This window comes from Tamandua tetradactyla, chromosome 22, assembly GCF_023851605.1.
Source record: "Tamandua tetradactyla isolate mTamTet1 chromosome 22, mTamTet1.pri, whole genome shotgun sequence".
Classification (NCBI taxonomy): Eukaryota; Metazoa; Chordata; class Mammalia; order Pilosa; family Myrmecophagidae; genus Tamandua; species Tamandua tetradactyla.
Window position 1 is genome coordinate 20,690,788 of NC_135348.1, and position 24,039 is coordinate 20,714,826.

The following is a 24,039-nucleotide window of genomic DNA, read 5'->3' on the forward strand; positions in this document are numbered from 1 at the left end:
AATCTTTCCTGTGATACTGGGAAGTGATTAGAATGGGCAAACTGATGCAGTAGCTTTCATCCACCTCTTCAAGGGTACCACCACAGGAAAGTACATTTAAGATGTTGGTGGGTTAAACAAAGTTGGAATGCTGGCGCTGTTGAATTGGGCAACAGTTCTTCAGACCTGCTTAGAGCTACAATGCGTCTAGTATATTAAAGCAGCTGACATGATGTCTTTTTGCGGGCCTACCCAGGTACTGGGGTTTTAATGTTAATTTGCCATGCTAGGTCATAAAAGATCTCATTAACATTAAATTTTGATTTTGCAGAAGATTCTAAGAATGCACAGTTGTTCCTTTGTCCTATTAGATTTTGACCTTGCTCCTTTCCTCTGGCTCTCTCGTCCTCCAAGTCACACTTATTGCCAACCACAATCATGGGGACATCATCCGTGTCTCTTACTCGAAGAATCTGTTCTCTCAGCTCTTGTAAATCATTAAATGTGGACTGTGCTGTGGTGGAATGAACTAATGCAAAGCCTTGTCCACTTTTCATGTACAAATCCCTCGTTGCTGTTAATTGTTCCGTTCCGGCATCATCCAAGATTTCGAGCACACACTGTTGTACATCTATTCAACTTACTTTTTATAAGAATCTTCTATTGTAGATCGTATTTTTCAACAAAAATTCCTTGAACAAACTGCATGGTCAGAGTGGACTTTGCAACATCTCCTGAGCCAAGAACGGCTAGTTTGTACTCACGCACGGTGGAAGTTGTTGCCAAAATCTAGTACCTCTCACGCTGTTACCAGTCCAGTGCCCCAGCAGTACTGCCCATCCCACCGCATCTCCAGCTGGTTGCACACCTGACTCTCCCGGGGAGATTTTTAAATTGGATTTTTCTTGGGTCCAAAATAATCAGAACCTTCAACTAAGAGCTCTAATGTAAATTAAAGTCAAAATAAGTAGTGTAAAAGTAGCGAGGTACATGCACTTAGCAAATCACATTATACTAAGGATTGATATGTCTGAAATTATCCATTAAAAAGTAAAACATAAAGCAGACTCCATTGTGCATGGTGCATTCATGCATATATGTGAGTAGCCCATTTGGAGGGCTAGGACAGTTGCTAAGGTGAGATGTAATGGTAGCATGGGTGAGGCTGGGGAGGGTAAAAGAAGAGTGGATATATGAGAGAATTGTTAAAGTTAAAAACCCACCATTTGTAACCATTCTTTTTCCTACTTAATATAATTAATTTTTACCCTTTTACATTTTTATGGCTTTATTAATTCCATTAAATATCCGATATTTAGTGGAATTCTTCCACATCGTTCTTCTTCATAATAAACGCCATGCTTTCTTCCTATAAATTTGAAAACTACTTCTAAAATGTCTTAGGGAAGAAGTCTTAATATGAAGACCCTCAGACCAAATCTAGCACAAAACATTGTTCGTTTGGTCTATACGTCATTTTAAAAATTAAATTGCTTGGCATCCTTTTAATGTAGAGAGTGTCTTTACATTAAATACAGATTTTTTAACTTTCCTTGAAAATGCAGGCAATTTGAGACATGTGTACTCCAGATTACAACAGTCACCAGTGGAGCAGTTTCATTCACTTACAGGACCTTCTTGTTGCCTGTAGAATCATATAAGGTTGTAACTTCTGACTTAGGTTAAGGTTAAAAACCAAAGGTTAAAAAATAGTCTCTTAATCAAACGGGTGGTTCCAGGAATACTGCTTTCCAGTTTGGTCAACAGTGAACAAACTTCATGTAGCTAATATTTGTTCTATGAAGATGGCAAGTCTAAAAATATAAGCTTGACATCTCTGGGCCTCTTGAAGATGGGAAGCCCAGGTACATGACTAAGGTAAAGAGGAGAGAAGGAAGAAGAAAGAGAAGTGGTAATCAAAGAATATACGCAAGTTTTGGAGGCACAGGGTATTCAGAACTGAACTTTAGCAGCTATAGAGAATGGCTTTTAAAAAATATTTGAAAATTAGAGATTAGGATTGGCAGATACTTTTGATTCGGTGCTTTGGGTCAAGAAAAGAGGCAAACTAATAGGGGGATATTTCTGTGGATTTGGTAAAGTGTTTCTTGGTTGGGAATTCCTTTAAGTAGGAATGGAATAATTTTACCTATGTCTGAGGGTAGAATGGTGGCCCAACAAGAAAGAAAGTTACCAGAAAAGAAATTGCCTCTTATTTGTATTTCTGATATAGAAAAATCCTTCCTTCCTTCCTTCCTTCCTTCCTTCCTTCCTGCCTGCCTGCCTTCCTTCCTGCCTTCCTTCCTTCCTTCCCTCCATTCCTTCTTTCTTCCTTTCTCTCCCCTTTCTTTTGCTCTTCTTTTTCTTTGTTTTCCTCCCTCCCTTCCTTTTCCTTTTTCCCTTTTTCTGTTCTTTCTTCTTCCTTTTTTCTTCCTCCCTCCCTCCCTCTCTCTCTGTCTCTCCTCTCTCTCTCTCCTCCCCTTTCTTTCTTCCAACAATTTATTAAAAACATACCACGTGGCAGGCATTGCCCTACTGGTGAAATTGAACATAACTGACTGAATATACTGCAATATGTGTTACTTCCATGATAGAGGGTTCAGAGTGAAATAGGAGTCCTAGGTTCAGCTGCAGAGAAGCAATCTGCATGCAAAAACAGATGGTTTGGAGTCAGGCATACCTGGATCACATTTAGGTTCTACAACTCCCTTAGCTTTGAGTGAGCTATCTTTAAAACCTACGTTCCTTATCTGTTAACTTGGAACATCAGTGTTAATTGAGTGCTTACTATGTATTAAGTACATGATGTTTATTACTTTAGTTGATCCTCACAAGAGCCCTATGAGAAAGGACATATTATTCTCCTCTTTTATAGATGAAGAAATGGAAGCAGAAGTTCTGTCCCTTTTCCAAGCTCATACAGCTTGTGAGAAAATGATGTATCTGGAACTTGGACACTGGTTTTTTTGATTCCATACCCCACATCCTTAACATTCTGTGGACAAATGAAGAGATCTAAGTGATAGATAAGAGTAAATAACCGGAAGACCAAGGACTGGAAGACAGTTCATTAATTACTGAGATTAATTGAGATGGTTAACTGAATAAGACCAAGGTGCTTCCTTCTTGCAAGTCTTTGCATACCGAGCTTTCATTACCCTGAAGAAGTTAGTTCTCCATGAGAGACTGATAGTGCATATGCGGTGCTGCAACGGGAGGGATAGTAGATATTCATAAATGGAAAATGGCACAGTCATTATGGCCCAGCTTTTCAGAGACAATGCCTTCTTTACTCTTAGACAATTTCTAGAATCACAAGTTATGTTAAAGACTCATGACGTTGAGGCTTGTTTGGGGCCTAGTTTATCAAAGTTCTCGAAATGAAATTTCTTGCTCTAATTGCTTCCTCTGAGGTCCCCTCAGGCCTAGTGTGAGTCAACTCAGTCTGCAAAGGGAAGATAAGAGAGGGAGGCAGAGAAGCTGGCGCCATGTCAATTGTGGTCTGCAGTAGCACTGTCGTTCCTCTTGGGCTCCCACACCTTTTCTTTTGTCACAGCAGCTCACAGGTGAGATTCACTATACGTTCATTGCCCCTGTTGAAGGTAAGTGGGTTCAGGAATTAAGGACAGGGACCCATTCAGAACTATGCCTTTGAGATAAAACTGCTAGTAATTTTCTGAATTCTAAGAAAGTTCACTCCTGAGTTAGAAAGCTTGCTGAGAAAAATAATTTTATGAGTATCTGTTTTTCATATACTTTACAAATTAATTGCCTCTTTACATATGAGCTCTGAATTGTATACCAATAGATGACATTCCTGAAATTTCATAAGCTCTCCCTAAATAATACACTTTATTTTCAGACATAGTTGAAAGAACTCAGTGAAAATCAATTTTTAAATTATGAAAATATTCCATAAAATTTACTTGATGCAAATTAATGACTTGCTATATGTAAGCACAGCTTAAATACAAGTTTATTTGAAGGACTTTATTGTCAATATGAATCCTTGTAAATACTGACATCTTCCAGTTTTATTCCATGGCACAGTTAGTTTGTACTATTTTTATGAGTATGAAAGTATGAGTCACTCTTTAAAATACAAAGTACCTGGTTTCTTTAAAGAGTGTCTTTCACCAGAAAATCTGAACTCTTTAGAATGAGCATTTTAGGAAAATGAATATATTTCCCCTTACTATGGTAACAGCTTTAAGAATGGAAGTAGCAGGGTCTTGTAAATGAATCCTGTCGAGAAGATGGAGAAAGTTTGCCAAAATGACAATAATTAAATACAAATATCAGTGTCAATACAACACACTGTTAAAAAAGGAATGAAGCTCTCAGGGTAGCAGAAACACTTGAGTGATAGGGCCAAAGAGAGACAACCATTGTGGTAGGCATTATTGTTTTTTTTCTTACATTCAAATATCTGATTTCAATCAAGAGTCTCTATTGTTTAGAACGAACTCCATTCTGCTGTGATCACTCTCTGCATTTAATCAGGGAAGGCTGGGAAGTGATTTGCTTTTATGAAATATTCTGATGCTAAGTGGCACTTTAAAAGAAACTCAACAAGTATCCTGACTTCAGACAGCTCATTTTGTGGGATTTGCAAACTGAAAAAAGAAATTAGTTCCATTGTTGGATGACACAGTTTCTATTTCTTAAAAAAATACACTTGAATAATACTCCTTATGGAAAAAACATATTCTTAGACTTGGTCCATACCTCTAAGTGTGAACTCTTATAAATGGGACATTTTGATGAGGTCACTTCAGTTAACATGTGGCCCAGTTTAGTTGGGACAGATCTTTTTTTTTTTTTAAGTTAAATTTCTTTTTTGTTAGAGAAGTTGTGGGTTTACAGAACAATCATGAATAAAATACAGGATTCCCATACACGAACTCACCACCGACACCTTGCATTAGTGGGTGACAATTGTTAACAGTTGATGACAGCACAGTTTTTATTATTGTATTATTAATTAAAGTCCATGGTTTATGTTAGGGTTCCCTGTTTGTGTAGTGTAGGTCCATGGATTAAAAAAAGTTATTCTGCTACTATTTATACAATCTAATATTTCCTCTTTTAATCATATTCAGAAATATATATATATATATATATCAGTGCTTTAATTGCATTCAATACTGAAGAGCTTATAGAGAAGGTCACAGAGAGAGAGAGACAAAGCCACAATAGCTGAGAGTCAATGAGATTCTGCCGGGAAGGAAGAAGCCAGGAGAGGCTGCCATCTGCATTGCAATGTGACAGAAGTGCCCAACACCAAGGATTGCTGGCAGCCAGCTCCAGAACTCCAGTCTTTGGAAAGAAAACTTCACCTTGATACCTTGATACAGATTTCTCCTGGCCTCAAAACCATGTGCTAATAATTTTACATTGTTTAAGCCAACCCATTGCATGGTATTTGCTTTAGCAATGGTAAAACTAAAACAGCCCCCTTCCAAGAATATACTCAAAGTGAGGCTGAATTTTGTGTTATGGAAACTGCCCCCTCCGAAAAGACTACAATTATGTGCCGATCCTGCATCCATAGACTGCTTCAAGCATTTGCTTAAATTTTCAGTGCAACTTGAGCCTTGTGTGAGGTTGGGTTGTTGGGTTGGGTTTGGGCGATGGCTTCCTCACATGTGTGATGCTGGTGTTTATTGCCACAGAACATGGGTGGATTTTTATCTGGAAAGAGAAGACAAGCTTTGAGTTAGCAACAGTCAGGAAGACTGATAAAGAGAAGGAGAAAAGAGAGAGCGATTCAGACTGACAGACACCAACGTAAAGGGGTTCTTTCTGCTCATTAGTCATCCACTGGATCCCAGGATCACACTATTGTTTTTTGCTATAGATCACAATGGTCTTTATAAATCTGAGACACATGTACTAGTTCCTCAGAAATATCCAACTGGAGGGTTTTAATCAACCTCTGCAAGTTTTAGAAAAATTCTTGTGTAGTTTTCATAGTATCTGAGTCAGTAAACAGGGCATCTCAATTTGGAGCATTTTTGTTGACAAAAAGGGGTCTTTCAGAAACCAATCTGAGTGTTTTATCGTTTGAAATGCCTTTGATTCAATAAGAACAACACATATCAATGTTCTGGATAATAAAATCACATGCTGTAAATCCCCCCAAAGGTACTGAAAAGTCTGTGTTTGTTGCAGTTATAAATCTATGACCCATCTATGTAGCTTTGTAACTCAGAGAAAGACTCTAAAATATTCCCTTGGGCAGCACTGACCTCTGAGATATCCCCTGGGGCAGCATGACCTCCTGGGTAGCAGAAGAAATCATATGCGTGCTGTCAATCTATAGATTGATCAACTTCCTGGGGGGACTGAACAACGACAACATCTCTTTCTCTCAGGAGCCCAACTCCATCTCACTATCTTTCTGAGTAGCACTTGGAAGAAGATAACAGTTGGAGCATATTTCTGATCAGGAAGCACCCATTGCAGCTCATTTACTCTTCCAGGCTTGGCAAAGTTGGGAAGTTGTACTAACGTGGTTAGTGTATTATATACATAAGCACATTACAAGCATGTGATGCAACAAACACAGTTTGTTAATGCCTCTACCTTTTCAGATTTCTCGTCATTCAGAATAGGACAAATCATAGGGTTTTAAAACTCAAAAGGTCAGTGATGCAATAAGGCCAACGTATATTTCCTTAGGCTTCATTCAGATAGAAATAAGTAGATGTGTATGGCCAGTAATGTTTTTCTGCCTTATAGATGCAGTCATTTGAAGTGGATATTGGCTTCCTATAAATATATGTTCTCTCTTTGAGTGTATTGAAAGACATAATTCCTAGACAGAGTGATGCTGTTTCAGCTTTTATAATACTTTTTTCTATAGCTCATTTTAAAACAGAGAAGATTAGGAGGGCTATTTAAAAACACATTTTTCACAAACACTGCTGGAGGGAGTGAAAATTGGTACAAAATTTACAGAGGGCAATCTTTGGCAACATCTTTCTTTTAAAAGCATTAAAAAGCTTATCTTTGAACAAAATAATTTCACTGTTTGAGTTTATTCTAAGGAGAAAGAATCAGAAATATGCAGAGAGATGTATGTTGCAGGGTTTTCATTGCAGAGTTAATAATAGTGAAAAAAAGTATGTCCTCTATGTGACCAAATGAAAATATTTAAGTAAATTATTGCACATACGTATGAGGAAATACATATATGCATTTAAATTTCTATTTATATGTAAAAAGTTAAAAGGAACAACCAACTCCAAATAGGAAATATTTGTTAGTAGTATGTGGGAGTTATTTATTTTCTCTATTATATTTTTCTTTACAATTTTTATCTAGAATTATTTATTGCTTTTATAATGAGAAAAATAGTATAAATTTGAAAATGAGGAGAAGTCTTTATTCTGATTATTCTTGTCCAAGATCAACCTTATCTAGGACTATTATCTATCCTTAATTTGAATTTTTCAGCGACATATTGTTCATCTTTTGCATTATCTAAGAATTTATTTCTTTTAATTTTTTTCCATTCCTGAAACCCAGCTTTTGTCTATTTCACCATTTATTAGCACGTGATTTGGAGAAAAAGAGAGAGCAGGCTTGAAGGACCTTCTTATGAGCAAGATTTGAATACAGCTTTTATTAATAAAAGGTGGAGGGAAAGTCTTTTTTAAATAAAATCATTCATTTTTTAATAGCTAGTTTTTGTAGCGATTGTTTCAGTGCTGAGATGACCTGAAAACCAGCAGCAAAACTTCTGAATGTCTTTGTCTGTTCCAAAAAGGGAAAGCAGGAGGGGAATGCATGTGGGTAGGATTTCAAAGTGGCCTCTTTCTCGTTAAGGGTAGCTCCAGGATGGTCTATCCTTAGGAGAGCTCTGGGGAACAAAGAGTCCCATGTATATATTTTTTTTTCCAGATTTTCTTTTTAAATATTACCTACTTCTCTTCTAACCAAGACCCTTCTAAAACTTTCTCAGCCACATACTTAATAGGCTTGGATATCACATTTTGGGTACAAAGAACTGAGCAAGAAACCACTTCAACAACTGTCTGTTCTACAAAATGATGGTGATGATAATGTTCTGAAAAACTAAATCCATCTGTTTGATAAAAAGAATTACACATACATGTATGTTTCTGTTGGTAGGCACTTAGATATTTCTGTACTTATCCTATTAACATAGTCAATAGCATTAGCCTTTATATGTTTTGTCATTGGCCTGAAACAATGGAAAAAGCACATATACATCCCTGTCTTGGATTTTATCTTTTTAAAATATCTGGTGGTTAAAAACTTGTCTTTGAATGACTCTTTGGATGGCGGAAATGACTTGATTTGCATTTAGTTGGTTAGCCTAAGAGAAGCTGTTCTTAATTGCTACCATGCACAAAGCCCGAAATTGTTTTATAAAAGATAGTTTGAAATTAAAGCCTTTCAAAACCGCTGTCTCCCTCCGCATCACTCTATTTGCACATGGCTGGATCTAATTCATGCTGGCCGAACAAACTTCTAGATATTTTTAGGGAAATAAAATTCTGCAAAAGGCATTCTGGTCCATAAAGATCCATTCAGTTAACTTGTCTTAAAATTGCATCAGCTACTCTATGCATTCAGGCTAGACACTGAGTGACTACTTTTCAGTGATTTATTTCAAAAAACATGTAGATTTCTTAATATTGATTATTCTATGTTGAGGTGATTTGCAAGAGGCTTGTGGAATATGAGTAGCTTCCTGTAATCCACTCAGAAACTAATATTTGCCTTTTTTAAATTATATAATTAAGTTATATTCTTTGTAGAAAATTTGGAAAATCTATTCAAGTTTTAAAAAAGAAAATTAGAATTACCTTCAATTCCTAAACATAGAGGTAAATATTATTAGCATTCTGTGGTATATTTTCTAGTCCTTTTCCCTCTGCATATTTACATATTTAGCACAGTTGAGATCACTAAATATTGTAGTTTTCTTTTTTCACAAATATTATATCTGTTTATAATTAACCAACCTTATCATTAAAAATTCTTCAGAAATAAATCTTGAATTGATAATATTTAATTAAGGAACCTCCCTAAGAATACATTATTTTTGGATATAGATTGTTTTGCAGTTAATTATTATAAATAATGATGCATTGAACATCTTGCAAGTTTTTGCCATACACTTAACTAACATTTTAGGAAAGATTTTTAGAAGTAGAATTTCTGGGCCAAATGATATGTTTTCAAAGTTTTAAATTCATGTCTCAGGCACTTTTAAAATCAGATATATAGAAAATCAGATTTATTTGCCGGGAAATGGTAAGGCTGCAGAGTAGAAAGATTGGAGAGAGTCATAACATAAGAATTTAAACTTTGTTCTGAGCTCCTGATTAGATATAATGATCCAGACTCTTAGCAATGTCAATTCAATTTTTGTGCTTTAATTTTGTGGACAAATAAATAATACCTCTCTTTTTTCTTGTTGACTTAAAAAAAATTTAAAGCAGCCTGATTGACAAGGTTTTTTAAATACTTTGAAAAGTTAAAAAGTGCAGTAGAAGCATAAATCATGAAAATTGGGTTGTTTATTTATGTTGCTGAACCAATATCAGATGTTTGGCCCTCCAGTTTTAAAGGTTTGGCTGGGAAAGTAGGAGACAATGAGACTGGCCAAAGCAGCATTTTCTGTTCAGTATGATTTCAAAGGTATGCTAAGAGAAAGAAAGCTCAGCCAGGAATTTATGAATCGGTCAGAGGCAAAGTTGAGAGCTATCACCTGCTTCAAGGAGGACAGCTTTGGATGAGTTCATATATATGCATGGCACACTGCAGCAGTCTAACTTTATGACTTTTAATGACTACGACCACCTAATCATTTGTGAAAGGATGTGCTGGAGTTTGCCTTCACTCAGTTTGACAAGGTGATGGGAGGCATATATCTTCCTTACATGAAAACACTTGTCAGTTGCATCATATTTGGTAAGACAAGCACCAATGTCACCTTGGGGGGAAAGAAAAGTAACTCAGCTGACATCCAATGCATATGAGTTTCCAATATGCTGCAACATAGCCTAATTTCAAGTGAAATATGCAAATACCTTCTATTTTGTCTGTAGTTTTTATTTTCCTGGTTCTTTCTCTAAGTGCCATATCTTCTGCTGATGGAAACATTGTGTAACTTCTTCTGAGCTGATGCATATTTAAATACGCAAGGGGAAGAATTCTTAGCCTTTGAGTAGAAGCAACATGGCAAACCAAATGCAAATCTCTCAGTCACCTGCTCTTGTTTTGTTTGTTTATTTTTATTTTTTGGCTTGGGCTGCACTTAATAACCAGTTTGCTTTGTTCAAACTGCTAAATTTTAGATTTTCCTGGGGTGTAGTAGGTCAGTAGAGTGAAATCAGAGCTTATTAGGGTTTAGGACTAAGTCACTTAGGCAGCAGAGAGAAGACTATAAGTATGCTGTGAAAATGCGAAAAAGTTAAGGGAATTAGATCACAAATTCACATCTCTTTCCTTATTTCTCTCAGGAAACTGTTGAGAAGAATGTTAAAGCAAGGGTGTTTTGTAATCTCAACAGTGAGTTTGTATATTTAGTTGGCTTTAATTTGCAAACTCTTCCTCCATTTGGTCAGTGTACCCAAGAAGTCTAGATATAAATGCATCCAAGAAAGAAAAGTTATAGATCAGGTGACTGTCCTGAAACTGGAGCATGAGCTGGTGGTTTTCACAACGGTAGAGTCCTGTTTCCTAGGAAAAGAAAAAGATACGTTGACATGGAATGCTGTTGAAAAAGCTCAATTCAGTGCAAGCCTTGTACAGAAGAGAAGAAGATGGCCAAGGAAGTTTTATAGAGTGACTGTAATGCTGAATTGCTAGCATGATTATAGAGTGTCCTGTGAACAATGAAAGAGCCCTTTACAGACCATCAGACTTTCCCTAACAGAATGTCCTTGTTATAAGATGGGCAGTCTCTCTTTGTGTTCTTTGGAGGGCCCTATCTACAACAGAGTTTTAATTGAGTTTTCCAGACTATTGGAACCACGTTGAGTTTAACTCCCTATCATGTGCTTTTTTGTTGGCTTGTTTTGTTTTAAAAATACACACACATACACACATTTATCACAGCTGGCATCTCTTACAACAAGCCGGGCAGCTGTGGCAAGTACAGAGGTCAAAGACCCCATCTTATTTCATATATAGGTCACGTCTGATGGCTTTTAGCCATATATAGTTGATCATGTCTGAGTGGTTAGAATGGACCCTTTCTCCAACTGAATTCTGTGTAGAATTCTGCCTATTTTGGAAGCAAAAATTGCTGAGGGTTTGCTCATAAAAATAGAACAACCAAACTTTTGTTTTCAATTTCATATAACTTTATTTAGAATTAGCTGTTTCAGATCATAAAGGAATGAGGCCAGTGGATGTTCTGAGTCAACATGTTTCCTCACCCAAGAAACAAAAGAGTCATATTGTGAAAATTTGATTTTTCATCTATTAGGTCTATTCACTCCTAGTGAAATTGGTTGATGGTTAATTTATATAGTTTTTAGAGGGTCTAGGAATATAAATCCAATTGCCTGTAATTGTCCCATAAGCAGTTTAACATAAATATGCAGAGAGTGATGCAATATAGTTCCATTTGCAATGCACTAAAAGAGAGTTTTCTTACTCTGGGGTAAAAAACATATCTAGAACGGAAATGACCATTATGAAAAAACTGTCCTAGAAAATAGTTGGCAAAATTGCATTCGGTATTTCACTATAATTCATCATGGGACACAAAACATCAAGTTTATATTTTTAGAAAATCCATAGAAATTATTTTTCTTAAAACACCTAACCAGAACAAATGAGAGAAAGCCAATAGTTTACTATGTTAATGAAAGCATTGCTGAAAATATTCATTTCAGTTTAAATTTCAAGCCCTTGTTTCTTCCAAAAACTCAACATTCATCACTACATGAAATTATTATTGTTTTTTACTATTTCCTCTTCAAAAGTGAGTTAAAATTGTATTCAATAGCCATGTAATTATATGAGTTTGATTTTTTTCTAATTAGAAGGTATCAGAGAATGAAGTGTCACTGTTATTCCAAAATGAAATATATGTCAGAAACAAACTTTCACTGATCATCTAATTGTCTCCTACAGGAGAGCTAGGAAAAAAATGATCTACTTTAGAGTTTATTATTGTGTCGCTTCTTCAACATTTGGTCCATTGGTTGCATGTTTCTGCTCTTGCTATTGTTTGGTAGTGGAGGAGACAAACAAAGGAAACACACTGAATTGTCACATGACTGTTTGGGGTAGTTGTGAGCGAGATTTCCTTCTTGTATGAAACAATAACATTTAAATTTTGTGGTTATGTATCATGAGTGTCTGACAGCAGGAACCATTGTGACTGGCAGGCAGTAGATTAAATTTATGGATTTTAGGCTTTTTTTTTTCTTAATAAGGATACCTTGAGAAAGTCCAAGGGAAATGAAAGTCAGTTTTGTCATCTTGCACAGATTTCAAAGGCAGGGGGCTACACTAGGGTTTGAAAGGTCTATATTACACTGCTGCTGTCTAGCCATACTTGACAATGAGACATACCGTATTTGCTCACGGTGCTGGAGTTTATCATGCAAGGAGAGTAATTATATTTGAATTGTGTCAGCCAGCCACCCTAAAATGAAGGAACGTCAACGAATGTTGCTCCAAGGAGAAGGAGATGATTAGTTATAATTATACTCAGTGTCCAAGAAAAATGCTTCATTCCCTCATTCTATTGCAAAGAGGAGAGCAAAAAAAAACCAACAATTTTTTTCAGTACTTCTCAGTATCTTTTTTTTTAACTTTTGAGGTAGCCATTTATTGTAAAAATTTCACATATGCTCTCTGGCATGACCGTTTAACTATCTAGGGATTTGCTCGGTCTGTGCACAATTTTATAGTCTTAAAAAAATAAATAACTTGTAATACATCTTCTAGATTTTGCTTCCTCACTATTTGTAGATAATCTCCTAATAGGGAAATGTTAGACAATAGGAAGTGAATTTCTTAATTTACCTGAGGTTTTGTTTATGTAGCACCGAGGTATTAAATACGGCTTTACAGACGCTCATGAGTATGGTAACTTGATTTATTAATTCTTATCAAACAAACTATTAATTCTTGTTGTTTGAGATGATGAGGGAAATAATCTGGAGTAGAGCTACTTCTTCTGAGTCTATAGTCAGTAAATCGTTTCCTAACCTCAGCTTTGGATTCCTAAAAATGCTCATTCTGAAGTTTGCGTGTGTCTTTGAGACTTTTTCGTTGGTCCATTTTTCTTATGGGATAGCTTCCATAACTCAGCTTAGAGTGAGAGTTCTTGAGGTGTTAATTTGTTGGTCAACTCTTACAGTGGTTGATTTCTATACTTTTATTTGTAATTTTTTGACACAAAAGTTCTTGTTTCAGAAATTTTTTTTATAATGCTGAGATCATGATATGGTTGCTGGAGTTAGATTATCCTTCAAGTAAGTCATTATTGTGTTTATGTTTGTGAGAATTAACTTCACTTATAATTAGTCACATTTGCCTGGCTTCAGTAATTTCTCGAGACAACTTCATGAAAGCAATGCTATAAGTAATGGTAAGATGAGGAAAGAGATAGTAGAACCTTGGAAATATAAAATACTTATATAAATGGAGTTGTGCTGTAAATCCCATTCTGTTTCTCACTTTTTAAAAAGTAAACATGTTTTTGAGTTACTTCTATGTGGCTAAATACAAATCTGGTTCATGAGTTTTGACTTTGACTTTGTATTCCATTATGTACATATATGATATACACAATTCTTTTGAGACCATTCCTAGACGTTCCTTTGTGGACCTGTGAAGGTATATATTTGGAAGAATTGTTAGGTGTGGGGTATAATCCATTTCATTTAAATTTTGGCTGATGAATGAAAGAATATTGGTTTATAATTTGGGATTATTTAGAATATATTCTCCCACTTGCTTGGGCTTCAAATTTCATGCTAACAGATGCCTTGGAAAAGAAATGTATCCCCCTATCTTCCCTCTTTGCATCATCTACTCAGCATAGCAATACAAATATACCTCATTATGTTCTCAGGTTTTTTAAACTAAGGAGTAAAATTGATGAAGCTTAATATTAAATTGTGTTAAATGTTTATCCTAGTTTTATAATGAATAAGCCTATTTTTGCAGGTACAACGTTTAGTTTTCGATGAGTCTAAATTTATTTAGATGACTGATAAAATAACTTCAGTGATATGATTGACCATTTGGATATATTTCTTTACTCTATTGCCTGCTCAAATAGTAAACAATGGGGAAACAGAGACAGGAGCGCATCTAGGACCTTTCATACTTGTGTGAGTACTTGCCTGAACTCTTCATTGCCAGATTATCTTGTCCATATCAGAATTACTTCCTTACTTTAAATGTACTCTCTGTCACCTGAATTCAATAAGTAATCCAAGCAGGAACTTCAGAAAGAAAGTTAAAATGATGTTTGGTGAATAGCATCCTCTTTCGAACCCCGTTGCTTGAAGAAACCTTGTTTCCATGATGCCTATGCTGCTGCTGCACAGCATTTTTTCTTTCCTGGAAATAGAGACCTTGTACAAGTTAGCATTCCGTCTAGGTGGAATGACTCGTCCATTCAAGACAAGCAACAACTAGAAAGCTGAATTGAGACCCTCTGATCTGTTTCTTTCAGGAAACATATGTTTATAAAATTTAAGTGCTGTGTATTCTTTCATGTTTTATTTCCCTAAGTTTCCTGGTGTATCTGTGCTCTCAAACTCATGAAAAATTGCAATAAAACAATTAGAAAAGAAAAAATGTCACTTAGCTTGGTCATAAGAAAACTATCATGTGGTTATTTAAATAAAAGCTAAATAGCTGCTTCTCAGTTTAGGAGATATGGTCATCATTTTAAACACCATCATTTGTTTTTTTCTCTATGTAGTAGGAAAAAAAATCATTAACTCTTAGGCATTTTGCTATACCAGTGCTGGATTGATAGACCTCTGCCCTAACTTGAAATACTATAAAAACAGTGACTTCTTTTTCTATGTCATTGTAGATTTTCTTAGTTTATTTTTTAGAAATTAGCTGACATCAACACTGATCGATGTAACAATTCTTGAAACCCTCCTCCTTTTTAAAATGAAAGATTTTCACAGATTTCACAACAGTAACAATAGAAACCAAATTCTTTAACTTCGAGTGTGTGTCTTTTTAACAATTCCTCACACTCTGTTTCGAATTGGAAAGTCCTCTCTGACTTGCACTGGGGCTGGGCATGATTATTAATTCATTAGGGGATGGTGGCTCCACTCTTAGGCTCTTCTGCCTTTCTTTGGTCCTGGGAGCCATGGAGAGAGAGGAGGAGGGGTGGAGGTGGGGGAAGACAGTGAAGGGAAGAGGGAGACAGGGAGACAAAGCCAGAGAGGGAGACGATGACATTAGAGGTGACACATAGCTATCATGAGCTTCCTCAGTTTGAAGGGAAGAATAATGAAGGGTTTTCCCTGCCTTCTACAGCCTGAGGACAACCCTATGGCCAAGCACCTTTTCTAATCCCATTTTCTGTGTGCTGCATGTCATAATCTGTAAAGCACTGGTTGCAAGCGCAAATACTGAACCCAAACAGGGACTAGGTCTTGTATTTATTTGCACTTTAAAACTAAAGTGTGTGGGAAAACTTATTCTTAAAAAAAAATAAGGGGGACAGCAGCGAAAACATCCCCATGAGTACATTGGCACTAATACGGAGTTGCTGGAAACAGTGAGCCTATATGTTTTAGTTCTCTGATTTGTAGTAGCATTTTACTAATGAGAAAAAAGTGCGTGGTGGTTTTAAAAACTTTTCATAAAAGTCCCCACCTCCCCGCTTTGGAATAGCTTTGCTTCTCCCAGTTTAGAGCCCTGTGAAACTAATCAGAATTGAGTAGTTGTCCTAGTGTCAGCTGCCCCTAAACACCCCAAAGTCTGCAGGGAGTTCTCTGGGCCATGGACGGGGTATAGTACATGATTCTGAGTGGCAAAGAGTCAGGACCATTATCCTAGGTGCAGGAACCTGGGAGACAGCATGTAAAAAAGCACCAGGGATAGACACTGCTATTGTTTTGCCTATGAAGATTAAAAAATAAAAACCAGTAAGAGCAGCACTTGCTGACAAGTAATGAAACGTATCTGTGCATGAAGCACATTGAAATAGCATCTGACTTTCCCCTACCAGCCTGGTCAGTGGAAAAGTTATTGGCTTAAATGATTTTTATCACTTTGTAAGGAGAGATTTTGTGGTTTCAACATGTGGAGCATGTGTGTGTATATTTAAAAGGAATGAACAGTATTTGTAAGCTTCCTAGGTGTTAGAAGCACAGAGAGCCAAAAAGGAAGTAGAGTGAGGAGATAATTCATTAGCAAAAGAGTAGGGAAGGAGGGGGTAAAGCAGGGGAATTGGAAAAAAGCCTATTTCTAGGGATAGCATTTGTGACTGTGGGCGTGGCTGCTGGTCTGTTAAGAAGTGTTCTAGGCAGCCAGTAAGAAAAAGAGATTAGTGGAAAGAGCCTTTTCTGGGCATCTTACAAATGCTGATGAACCATCATATCAATAAATATCCCATTGATATAGAAAAATGATGTGATTGGGCTTAAACAAATCATTATGTAGATCTTTAGTCATTATAATTCTATGGGCAATAAGTTCATCACTTTGTATCTTTTTTTGGAGTTTTGTCATTGAGAGATAAAATGTTAAAAATATAACATTTTATTATAAAATTGCATTTACTTTTTTGCCAATATCAAGTGATATTGATATTGAAAGAATTATTCTTTTTAAGGAAATTTACCCAAGTAGAAATAAATTATGAAATAGCATTGAATAGGTCTATTAACTCCTTTTTTTCTGTAAAATAATGAAATAGAGTTTAAGGGAGAGGTTTTTAAAAGGAATATTCAGTTTAGCTTGTATAATTCTCCTTATTCCATCCACCTTTTTTCATTTGCTTTTGGACAAGGTGAATTTACCTAATTTTGATTGGGTATAACTAATTTTGATTAGTTAAATTTTTAGGACCAAGTATGTGACAATTCCAAAAGAAAATACATGGTGGTTGTTTTTTTTTTTTTTTTTTTTTGGAGTAATAAGATTTCTTTCCTGAAGATTAGAAAGCTGGTTTAAAATTCCACAAATGCATATGGAATATTTTATAGTATTTATGTCTATTGGAGTAGTAATAGGGGTACTTAGTTAAAAATTATGGACTAAGGATATAGAGATAAAAATCTGCCGACCAACCACTGGTGGTCATCTAATAACTTAATGAAAAAGACTGATTGTTAGAATTCTATAAGAGTACTGTCTGATTCCTAAAATTCAATTATTATTGTATATGGCTTATCAATCCGAGGAAGAATGATGAGTTATCCTTATCCTAATGAAAGCCATTTTTTTTTGAAAGCCATTTTTTAATCAGCGTTTTTCACTTGGATTATAATTCAGTTTCAAATCTAATATGATTCCATTAGAATATCATTTTTCCCTTTTCTATCTGATATTTATTTATAAAGAAATCTCAAAAAGATTACAAAGATACCATTTCAGGTCCTTTACCATTGTGTATGTTTAATGGAAATTAGACATTTGGTACATCTTTATTCCAGAAGAATTAATAGATAATCCAGCAGCTAAATAACCAGAATGACTTATGTGCTTTATTAAGCTAATTTCCTATTTTAAAATGATAATATTCTATTAAGATCTCTAGTCACTACATCTCAGAAGTATTATAGGTATAATTTCTATAATTTTTCTTAAAATATGAGTGCAGACTTTGGTTTCATTCTAACATTTGTCATTAACTAGCTGTATGATTCTGAACAATTCATTTAATATTGCCATACTTTAGATTCTTTATTTCTAAAATGAGGGCAGGAGAAGCAGCACTTTAAAGTCCTCTTTAAATTCTAAACCCTTGTGATGTAGAAATAATTGGCGTGAACTTAACTATCTAGAAAAATACAGTTACATTTGTAGTGTAATTGAATTAAACTGAACATTGACTTTCTTTTAAGGATCTGAGATGTATTGTTGTAAAGAACGCTGGGATATCCTCAAGGACCCTGACCGCGTCATCTAGTCCCGCTCACATGCTCTGATAGCCACCTAAAAGTAAGAAGAGACACTGCTTGCAATGACATGGAAAATAACATTATACTTTAATTAGTTAGGAAGCCATCGGTTGCATGTAGCAGAACTTCAACTCAAATTATCTTAAGCAAAATATGGGGAATCCACTGGGATATGTAGTCAAAGTAGTGCCAGGAAGGATTTAGCTTCAGGTTCAGGTAAATTCAGGGTTTCAAAAGATCTCTTCAGAGCTTTCCTTCTCTAGGAAAGGAAAACCCCAGAAGAGAATATTCATCAAAAGGAAGGCTGTCTTCCAGCAAGTTTACACCAAATCTCTTCAAGCACACTTGACCGGCCTTGATGAGGTCATGTATTCATCCAATCATTGTGGTTGAGGCGCGGATGAAATATTTTGATTGGCCATTTGTGAGTCACATGATCTCTATGTTTCAAGATCCTTCCTAATCTAATTAAAAATTGCTCTGTGCAGGGATTCAGAAGCTTTGCTTTATTTATGCATTTATTTCATTCTTTTAATAATTTATAGTGGTAAAGCATTGTGTTTTTCAATAGTATTTAGGATAGACGCCTCAGTTTTCTTGGTTTTTCTATTTCTTCTCCATTCCTATTGTTGTACAACAAAAAATAGATTTTGAAATGATTTTCAGCATATATAGGATATTTTTCAAAAGCAAAGGAAAGATATCATCTTTGCAGACTTCTATCTACTATTCTTTTACGTGGCAAACTGTGATTTCAACTTTCCCTTTGGTTCCCACTCAGTTGTGATTGAACTTTGCTCTGAAGAACTTGGCATATTTTAAGTCACACATTGTTTAGAAATCCAAGCAGCATTTACTTTTGTCATTTACAATAAAAAAGCAGAGATGGGGGATAAATGTCACACAATTATTAATTGTAATTCATAATAAGATCTAGAGATTGTTTAATTCTTACAAATTCCTATTTAACAATTCATATAACTTGACCTAAGAAAAAAATTCACTTGTGCTATTTATTAAGTAACATTAAAACCCACACAGTGAACGAGAAAGAATGTGGGTATGGGCCATACACAGATCTGGTTCCAACCTCAGCTTTTCCAAGTTTTGGTTCTATGGTTCTGGACAAGCTACTTAACCTCTCAATGCCTCATCTTCATTTGCAAAATGGGGAGAGTGATAATTTTCCTTTATAGTATTAGTATCAGTGTAAAAATGAGGAAATCTAGGCTATGAATTCTTAGCATAATGTATACAATTTTGAAATATTACTTAGAAATATTCACTTATATTTTGCATGAGCCGGCACTGGGAATCAAACCCAGGGCTCCAGCGTGGCAGGTGAGAACTCTGCCTCTGAGCCACCATTGCCTGCCCCTCTTCCTTCCTTTACTTTTCTTTCATTCCTGTCTTCCCTTTTGCCACCTTTTCTCCTCCTATCTGTTCTTTTAAATCTAGTCAAAAAGTCATAGACCCAATTTTTACCACTTACTTTTAATCACAGAATGTATTTAATTAGACAAATGATTGATGAAATACTGGTTAAGAGTAAAAAGAAAGCACCTGTAATAAAACATGTGTAGATCTTTTCTTATGAGGAATTAGGAATGATTCCGTTTAAAACATACACTCTTAACTGACTTGTGCCTATTTTACCTTGGACAGAAATCTATTCAAACAAAATTATTTTCTTGCTAAACATTTACAAACTAATGAGTAATTGTTTATATGTTCACCATCTAATTTAGCTACAAGAGTATGAACTAATCAAGTAAAATGCTGGACATCTTAAATAAATACATTTAAAAAAATATTTTCATTGACAAAACAACATACAAACACAAGCATTCTTAACATACAAACATTCCATACATGTACAATCAATGGCTCACAATATCAACACATAGTTGTGTAATCACTACCATGATCATTTTTTAGAACGTTTGCACCACTCCAGAAAAAGAAATAAAAAGAAAACACTCATACATACCATACCCCTTAGCCCTCCCTCTCATTAGCCACTAGTATTTCCATCTACCACAATTTAAATAAATAAATACATTTTAAGTTGGCTTTCTTTTCATTCTCTCTACAGAGCACAACACTTGAAAACGCTATGAGGAATGTTTTCTTTTTGCATTCCTCATAGCAAACAGGATGACTGTGTAGTGTGGAGATTTAAGTGGAATTACTTGCAAGTAGTAATGGGTGTTCTAACAGAATCAATCCTGGTGTACAGCAAACATCGAGAGTATATTTAGTACGCACTATAGGGTTTAATTTTTTTTTAAATCCTCACTGTGGATAAAGTTTTTATAACTAAAGGTAATGAATTGTCCTGAATTTTCTTCGATATGAAAGGAAAATAAAAGAGTAGTTTTTTCCCCCTGAAAGATGTTTTAAATAATAGGAGTTCAATGATGTCATGTATTTTTTTAGATTATAAAATCATTGAATTTTAAACCATTAAACAGAGTAAAGGCAAATCCAAGGGAGTTGTCTGTGGACAATAGCAATAATTTTCTAAACAATGGCATCAAAAGTCAGGCTTCCATTAAAGGGATTTAAGTTCAGCAACTGGATGTTCTGGGCAGTGGATGGGAACTGTACATTGGGGTGATGTTAATTGGTATTTTACTTTAGGCCTTGCTTTGCTGTTTCAATGAAATCTCTGGTGTCATGCAGCCTCTGTCCCCTTCTTCTAACACTTGATCACTTAATGGAAAGCAATGTATATTCCTCAGGGAAATAACTCTGGGCAGCATGAATCAACCTCTCTTTCTCTCATACACTCCTAATTCTCTTACTCTCTGTCTTTCTATAAAATCTTTCTAATTTTAGTGTTATTATAGCAAATCAAACATAATCAAGGAATGGAATTGGTGCTCCTTGTGTGCTCCTCTTAATTGCTTTCAATGCAAAATTTGTAACCAGCAAGGGAAAGAGTTGATTTAATCATAGCAATTTAAAATTTTTGTAGAGGGAATAAAAGTTGACTGGAAATGTAAGGGAGGAAAGCACCAGAACACCTTTGGCCTCAACCTCTGCTGCTCAGTAAAATCTGTGAATTTAAAAAAATGTGAATTTTCAAATTGGTAGGCTACATTATTTTAACCATATAGACACTTTTAACACAAGTATCCATTTTAACACAACTATTATTAATCTAGTTGAATTCATTAAAATTATTTGTAAACATTTTCATAGGGGTTTTTTATATATGTGTACTGAATAAAGGTTAACATTTCTCGGCACATGTGTTTGAGTTGGTATGTATTTTAGAAGCTGCTATATAAGTTTGATGGCTCATGTGTCTATTCCAGTTTTATCCTCATAAGGAATGTTAGTTAATCTGTCTGTTCTAATATTTTGCTAGTTAAAACTTCAGTCACCAAAGTCTCCTCAGCCTTGAAGTTAAGCAAGCCAATTTTATGGAGCTAGATGTGCCAAGAAAGGTGAAGACATTGAAAGATTTTTACCATGCGGTGTATGAGAGAATCTGGTTTATTTAAGCTGATAATACTGGAACGCCATTTTGTAAGTGATTTATATCCAGAAAAAATCAGAATTGCATATTATAAAGACTTTAAATACCATACAAATTATTTTCTCTCTCCCATTTTGACCCCAAAATATCATATTTTAGCCCAATAAAGTTTGTGACCCCCAAAAGTTTGGAGTATGGTTTAAAGCTTTAACTAATAGATTTTTTTTGTATGCTATATGGCAAAGCCACATTTCATTATTTTTCCATGTAAGTATCCCATTATTGCAGAACCATTTGCTGAATTTTTGTTTGTTTGTTTTTGCTTGTTGGTTTGTTTTTTGGGAAGTACATGGACCAGGAATTGAACTTGGCTTTCCTGCATGGCAGGCGAGAATTCTACCACTGAACTACCCTTGCACACCTAACTAACAGATTTTACAAAATTCAAATAAGCTAAACAAATAGATTAAATTTTTCTTTATTGGGAAAAAAACCTAAGTGAAATGAAGAATACATCATACTTCTGGAAAAGTACCAAGAGTAACTTAATTTGTTGGCTGCTTTTGAAAGAACAAGGTTAGATTTGTGGTTGGGGAAAAAATGCACCTAAATTTAATTAACTAGAGTTTAATTCACTATTTATACCATTGGAATTTTATTTGATCAATGTGATAATGAGTAGGTATTAGCAATTCTGAAAAGGAATGATGTATGAAAAAAATGCACTGGATTATAGTCCTGAAAGCTTTGAGCTAGATTGCCATAGATAAATTTGAGAAAGCTGGGTTCAGAGAGGCATAGGTTTGAATCATGCCCATACAGAGGCTATAGATATGGACAAGTTACTCTTCTGAATAACTTACAAGTCAAATGGGGAAACCTATTGTTTGGAGTCATTAAGGACAAATGAAATAGTGCATATGAAATTCCTGGCATGTAATTGACATTCAGTAATTCTTGTTTAATTATTGCTGCTGTATATGATTTTCAGAAAGAGTGCTGAGACCATCTTGGATCCTTCAGAATATTTGTTCTTGCCAAAGCAAAATGAGGAAAAAATTCAGAAAAGTAAATCATACTAAGGGTTCTATGTGACAAAATTGTACTAACTTCTGGTGATACTATAAATTGGAAAGTGTCTCTTGGAAAACTAATTTAGCACGTGGTTATTTAACATTACACCAATTCATAATGCACTATTTAAGTAGTATAGGTTAGGGGACTTATGGTCAACAAAGATGGTGGTATAAGACCATCCAGTTTCCGTTCTTCATTAGAATCTTTGAAAAACTAGCAAGAACTGGCAGAGCCATCTCCCTCAAAATTCCAGAAAAACAGTTAAAGGGTTACAATAACTAAGCAAGTATTGAATTAAGAAAATAAACTTGGCCCTCCTTCTCCCCTCTTTCTCCGCCGGCCCGCCGCGCGGCGCCCACGCCCCGCAGCAGCCAAGCCGCCCGCCCTCCTTCTCCCCTCTCTTTCTCCGCCGGCCCGCCGCGCGGCGCCCACGCCCCGCAGCAGCCGAGCCGCCCGCCCTCCTTCTCCCCTCTCTTTCTCCGCCGGCCCGCCGTGCGGCGCCCACGCCCCGCAGCAGCCGAGCCGCCCGCCCTCCTTCTCCCCTCTCCTCCCCCTCCTGCTCTGGCTGCACTCCAACCACCACGGTGCCCTCTTTCCCCGCCTTCACCATGCTCCTCCGCCACCAGCCTCAACAGCCTTGCCGCCCTCAACTTTCCTCCTCCAGAACAGCTACTGGGGGAGTGGAGATAATACAGAGCAGCTCCCGGAGCCACGAGGGAGATCAAAGGGACAGCGTACCCCATCCTGGAACGGCTGACTATCTGGGAGAACCAGCTCCGGTGAGATCACCAAGGGGCACGGGCTTTCCTGGGTGGGACGGCAAGCGACCGGAGTCCCTCCCTTCCACCTTCCTGGGCCAGCTGGTAGAATTGGACAGGCGGTCCCCTTAGGCCGCGGCGGCTTGTGCCCCCACCACACGAGGCCCCCCCGGAACAACTGAGATAGTTGGGTCGGAAATCCCCAGACTGCGGAGAACAGTGACCGGGGGATCCCTTCCAAACACGTGACTCCCCCGTCGGCTGGGAACAGTGCACTCTCCCGGGCTGTGACAGCTGGCGCCCTCCCGCCACGCTTGGTGCCCCGGGCCGACTGGCTAATTTGGCCGGACGCTCTCCTGTGCTGCGACGGCCGGCGACCCTCCCCGCGTTTGGAACCCCGGGCCGGCTGGCATTCTTCCAAGACGCTTCGGTTGCCGAACCTCCCCTACGGCGAGAGTTTTCCAGAGTTGAGGGACCCACAGCAACTTTTGCTGGTGGAACCCACAGACAGGCGTGTGCCACGAGCGCCACCTACTGGGCAGGATAGGAAGAACAGAACCCAGAGATTGCACAGAAAAATCTTTCAACCTGTGGGGTTGAACACCCGGGGAAATCTGACTAAATG

The 24,039-nt window shown here is 36.6% G+C and overlaps 1 long non-coding RNA gene and 1 pseudogene across 4 annotated transcripts in view; one reads left to right on the forward strand and one right to left on the reverse strand.

Annotated features, from left to right (window-relative positions):
* LOC143666062 (uncharacterized) overlaps positions 1-24,039 on the forward strand; it is a 139,347-nt gene that overhangs the window by 42,156 nt on the left and 73,152 nt on the right. For 2 of the 4 annotated variants that reach the window (XR_013167352.1, XR_013167349.1), the window contains 2 exons: positions 3,393-3,545; positions 18,036-18,132. This is a non-coding gene — a long non-coding RNA (uncharacterized LOC143666062). The remainder of the gene's footprint in view (positions 1-3,392; positions 3,546-18,035; positions 18,133-24,039) is intronic. The other 2 variants (XR_013167351.1, XR_013167350.1) reach the window with 2 other exon arrangements.
* On the reverse strand, positions 195-1,339 carry LOC143665932 (ras-related protein Rap-1b pseudogene; annotated as a pseudogene).